This window comes from Tiliqua scincoides, chromosome 9 (genome assembly GCF_035046505.1).
Source record: "Tiliqua scincoides isolate rTilSci1 chromosome 9, rTilSci1.hap2, whole genome shotgun sequence".
Classification (NCBI taxonomy): domain Eukaryota; kingdom Metazoa; phylum Chordata; class Lepidosauria; order Squamata; family Scincidae; genus Tiliqua; species Tiliqua scincoides.
In genome coordinates this window covers 28,025,035-28,031,260 of record NC_089829.1, presented here as the reverse complement: position 1 = coordinate 28,031,260, position 6,226 = coordinate 28,025,035, and positions in this window count along the sequence as shown.

Here is a 6,226-nt window from a genome sequence, read left to right as displayed (position 1 = left end):
CTAGTGATTTTCAGTCTCTCTCATCTGATGGTACACTGACAAGGTGTTAAAATTGTCAAGGTACACCATCAATTTTTGTACTATTGAAAAGGTACAGTATGCTGCTGGTGGAGGGGGTGCACATCCCCCAATGGCCCTACTGATGTGACCTTCCTCCAAACTCCTGCAGTACACCTGCAGACCATTCCAAGCACACCAGTGTGCCAGGGTACAGTGGTTGAAAATCTCTAGTCCCTTTTCTTGTACACTTTGTCTTTTATACATAGACAATCTGTGGGGGGGGGGGTCGAGCCTGAATCACATTAATTTCATGGATATGAGCTGCCTGGGGAGATAATATTTGCCTGAAAAGCAGTGTTTGACTCAAATAAATACACCAGTAATAAATATGCATCTTGGAATACTGTACTCCACTGTTTCTCAAGTTGTGGGCCACAACCCACTTGGGGGGGGGGTCACAACCTGATTTCTGGTGGGTCATGATAGGCTGGTGGCCGCCGTCTTGGAAGAAGGCACTCGTTTCAGAGTCTTTCTCTCATGCAGAAGATCCCAGGTGTCTACTTTTAGAGCTGGGAAAGAATTCCTAGAGAGCTGTTGCCAGACAGTGTCTGTAATACTGACCTAGAAAAACCAATGTTCTGGCAATATATGGTAGCTTCACAAGCACAGAAGCGTACGAAATGGAGACTGGGGCTGTGATAGTCTCCAGGGCAGCACTCAGAAGACAACATCCCCCACTCTTCTCCCCACTCTGAGATCATGTCAAAACCACACATCCTATAAGGGCAGTGTTTCCCAAACTGTACATCATGACCCAGCAGTGGGTCATGACCTGATTGTTGGTGGGTCCTGAAACAGAGAAGCTGATAAGGAAAATGCATTGAGCCCTATGGAAAGTGAAACTGAGTCACACGTGTGTGTTTACTCATAAGTAGGTGACTGTGTCTCAGTCCACTTGGAAGGGCAGGTAGAGAGGAACACAATGCTACCAGAATGATCCTAATCCCATGAACGCCCAAAAACACTCGAGAAGAAGGTCTCCCCCTTCCCCGCGTTGACAAGGAAAATGTATGAGCCCTATAGAAACCAAACTGTGCCCCATGTGCTGATTTATTTGTGAGTAGGTGAACCTGCCACATTTGTTATCAAAGGCCAAGCAAAGAAGTAAACAAAGCCATGAGAGTGGTCCCAATTAAATGAACATGGAGCTCAACAAATGCTCCAGAAGGCATTTACCCCCACACCATAGTAAAAAGGACAAAAGCAGAGGCTTGAGTGGTTAGTAAAGTGAAACTTTTTTTTCTTTTTTCTTTACATCTCCTAAAGCTAGGCGAGCCCCTATAGAGTGCCATTCTAAAAAGTGGGTCCCTTTTCTAAAATGTTGGGAACCACTGTTAAAGGGTGAGGCCAGCAGCAGCAGGTCAGGGTCACACTTCTACGCCTTCACTCAATAATAATAATAATAATAATAATAATAATAATAATAATAATAATAATAATAATAATAATAATATTTATTTATTGCCCGATCTTCTATTTTTATTTATTTGTTGCCTGATCTTTTATTTATTTATTGTTTGCATGTTTATACCACTCTTCCTCCAAGGAGCTCAGGGTGATGTGCATAGTTTCTTCCATCCTTTCTGTCCCTGAAACAACCCTGTGAGGTAGGTGAGGCAGAGAGACAGTGACTGGGCCAAAGTCGCCAAGGAAGCTTGACTGACCAATGGGGAATTCAAGCTTGATTCAATGGGGAATTGAATCTAGATTAGTGGTTCTCACTCTTTTAGCACTGGGACCCATTTTTTAAAATGAGAATCTGTCAGGACCCACCAGAAGCGATGTCATGACCGGAAGTGACATCTTCAAGCAGGAAAATTTTTAACAATTCTAGGCTGCAATCCTACCCACACTTACCCAGGAGTAAGTCCCATTTACTATCATTGTTTAAAACATATACATGGTAGCCTGTTAAGAGTACAGATGTGTCACATTTCCCCAAATGCAGTCACATGCCATAGAAGCATCAAGTGTGATATATTAAAAATAAAATATTGAAATGAATGGAGACGCACCTGAAATTGGCTCATGACCCACCCAGTGGGTCCCGACCCACAGTTCGAGAAACACTGATCTAGATCATTCAGGTCTCAGTCGAACACCACACTACTACAGCATTCTGGTTTCCATTTCATAGTCATGCTGAACTACCTGAGGAGGGCGAAGGGGAGCTTGTTGCTTTACTTTCTCTTTATTGCTTTACTGTCCACTAGAACCCACGCATCCTCAGGCAGTCACGCCCATACTCTGGGTAGCTTGCAAGGCCGAGCAATGTGTCAGAAGTGGAAGGCCAATTGCTCTGAGGGTGAAAGCACTAGGCAGGTTGGTTCTATTCAAATCAAGGGAAAAAAGATTTATTGGGGGTTAAAATGAAATAAGGTGAAAACAAGCAAATAAACACTCAAAATGTATGCTTGAGATCCAGGCAAAGTTCAAAATAATGTAAACAGATTCTAACTGAATGTTTTCTGACTTTAAGTATCCACTTATAATTAAGTGGCCATTTAACATCCCCTCAGAGGCATCAGAGAGGAAAAAATATTCTTGTGAGTTAACTCTTTCCTAGCTGCACAGCATCACAGCTTTCGTTTTGGTTTGATGGGCTTCTTGCAAAGGCACAATCAACATCTTGCACTTATTGTTATCTCAGCCTAGCTGGGAAACTTCTTTTATCCCATTTTGGGGAGCCTAGCCCTTTCCAAGCTCTGATAGCCTGCTCTGAAATTAATAGATATTAAACTTTCCCATTCCCAAATCAGGTGAGTGAGCTGGACTAATAAGAACATAAGAAGAGCCCTGCTGGATCAGGCCAAGGGCCCATCTGATCCAGCTTCCTGTGTCTCACAGTGGCCCACCAGATGCCTCAGGGAACAAACAAGACAACAAGAGACCTGCATCCTGTTACCACTCCCTTGAATTTGGCATTCAGAGATAGCCTACTTCGAGAACCAGGAGGTTGCACATACCCATCACGGCTTGTACCTGTGATGGACTTTTCTCCATAAGCCTGTCCAGTCCCCTTTTAAAGGCATCTAGGCTGGGTGCTATCAACACATCCTGTGTCAATGAGTTCTACATATTAATGACATGACGGATAAATAAATATTTTCTTTTGTCTGTTCTAACTCTTTCTCTCAACACTCAATTTTAGTGGATGTCCCCTTGTTCTGAAGTTGTGTGAGAGGGAGAAGAGCATCTCTTTATCCTTCTGCTGCATAATTTTGTACAACTCAATCATGTCCCCCCTCAGCTGCCTTTTGTCTAGACCAGGGGCATCCAAACATTTTGGCAGGAGGACCACATCATCTCTCTGACACTGTGTTGGTGACCAGAAAGTAATGCACCACATTTTTTTTCTTCAACAATTATTTATTGAACACAATGAAACTTACACACAAGAAAGAATGATGTTTCTTCTACACTCCCTATTTTTCCACGTAATTTCTGTCCAGTTCTATGGGCTTCCTCCAGCGAGACACAAGGGCATGTATGCCCTGTAGGTACCACTCCTTGTTCTGGTCACGAAGCCATTTCTGCACTGTGCAAATCACCTCTTCATCATCCTCAAAATGTCTTCCGCGAATGGCATCCTTTCATGGCCCAAACAAGTGGAAGTCTGAGGGAGCTAGGTCAGGGCTGTAGGGTGGATGGGGTAACACAGTCCAACCCTGTTTAGTGATGTGTTCCGAAGTCCTCAAACTTGTGTGAGGCTGAGCGTTATCATGTTGAATCAAACATTCACCTGAGTTGTTATGGCGCCGAAGTCGCTGGAAGCGCTTCTTGAGTTTGGTTAATGTCTTCACAGAAGCTTCAGAATTAATGGTGCTGCCTCTTGGCATCACATCAATGAGTATGACGCCCTCACAGTCCCAAAACACAGTGATCATGACCTTACCAGCGGAAGCAGTTGCTTTGAATTTTTTCTTCTGTGGAGATTGAGGATGACGCCATTCCATCGACTGTTGTTTTGTTTCGGGCTCAAAATGGTGAACCCAGGTTTCATCACCTGTCACAATCCTGGACAAGAACGCTTCCCCCTCATCTTCAAAATGTTTCAGCAACTCAGAAGAAATGTTTTTTCTGAGAGATTTGTGGTCCACCGTAAGACAGCGCGGAACCCATCGTGCACACACTTTTGAGTAATCAAGAGCACGGATGATTGCATCCACACTTCCTTTGCTGATTGACAGCTTCAGCGCCAACTGCCTAGTTGTTATGCGTCGGTCCTCGCAAATGAGCACATCAGCAAGCTGCATCTTGTCAGGTGTGACAGCCGTGGATGGCCGCCCCGAACGCTGCAAATCTTGGAGCTCTGCCGAACTGCCTTCTATTGGCCTCACCCTCTGTGCCCAGCGACTAACCGTACTTCTGTCGACTGCAGATTCTCCATAAACTGTACACAAATGTTTGTGAATGTTCTCAACAGTTTCTTTCTCTGCAGTGAGAAATTCAATGACGACACGCTGCTTGTAACGTACATCACTTACAGACGCCATTTCGAAACACTGCTGCAGCTACGCTATCTGTCTGAAGAAACCGAAAATTTGTGTGCGCACTCCTGAAAATTCAAATAATGTATATCTAAAGTTTCGCATTCGTACCATTACTGTAGGCTGAGAAAAAAATGTGGTGCATTACTTTCTGGGCGACCCTCGCACATTTCAAATTTGAATAAATTTACATAAATTTAAATATATTAGAGATGGAACTTCTATGAATGAATGAAGGTCTTGAAATAGCTCAAAGGCAATAAAAGGCCTTGCACAAAGCAAGGCTAGCCTTCTCTTCGAGCCTGCTGCTGCATCACAGACATGAAACAGCAAGCAGTGGAGAGAGCCCTCATCCCACAGGTCATGCGACAGGTCGAACAGTCGCCCCTCACACTTAGAGCAGTTGCGTCTGGCCAGCATGGGCTCCAGCAAGTCTCCAGAGGGTCAGAGGCTCATTGAATACTGGGGGCTTCCCGTGGGCCAGATTGGGAGTCCCAGGCCAGGGTTTGGGCACCCCTAGTCTAGACTGAAGAACCTCATAAAGGAGGTCCCCCCCCCCCCCAGTAATCATTTTGGTCTATTTCTTCTGTACCTTTTCCAGTTCCACTAAATCCTTTTTGAGATAGGGCCGCAAAAACTACATGCTATACTCCAGATGTGGCCTTCCTGTGGCCTTACCATCAATTTGTACAATGGCATTATAGTGGTGGCCATTTGATTCTCAGTCCCCCTTTTTAGTGATTCCTGAGCATAGAATCAATCGATGAATTCTTGTATGATTCCAAAATAAGGAAGTTGGAACAATGTAAACACCCATTTTGAAACCATTGGCTGTGTTCTCTTGAGTTACATTTGCCACGTATCTCATGTCCTAATTGGATTCAGGTTGTGGTTGATGTATATCCAGCTGTTACAAACAGATGGCCATAAAGGGTTTCCCTCTTCTTGTCCTCCTTAGGCCCTGTAACTTGGAAGAATTCATAAAGTCCAAAAGCAGCCAACAAAGCCCTGACAGATGTCTTTTCCTCTCATCCAGCAGGAAACATACACTGCATTTCTGACCAGATTCCTTTGGCTTCTCTTGTGGTTGGCTGGTAAACATGGCCTTTGAGTGCATGAGGAGAAGTTACATGGTGTGCCTCTATGGTCAACAGGGCCTGCTTTAAGCCAATTGGGCCCCATGGCTGAGGGGGCCCCATGCTAGGGCAGTTACTGTAGTGTTGTCAAACACACACAACACATTGCAACGGACTTCTAACACCATATTGCAAGTTTTAGAGAGAACAGCAACTATTTTAACTTTCTTCTGAATGCTTAAAAGGTCAGTACTGCTTTTTTATACTATTCTCTGAAAAAGTTTCCAATTGGGCCCTGCAGATGGCCCTGCAGATCCTAAGGCCCTGATTATCAATGCTCCAGTTCCCCTTTGACCTGGAAAACATTCTTAAAGCTGATAAATCCCTTTGATGTGTACATTGCACAAGGGTCAATAGTAGAGTTACGCAGATATCATTCCAAAAGTTAGCTGCAGAGTCACACATTTTTTTCAGAGTAAACACCAATTTCTATAGATAATCATGTTTACCCACTGCAAAAGCTCCCAGAGGGTGGACCCTTTTTTAACTGAGTGGAGATGTCCAAGATTATGAATGTATTTATAGCAATTCTTGATAATG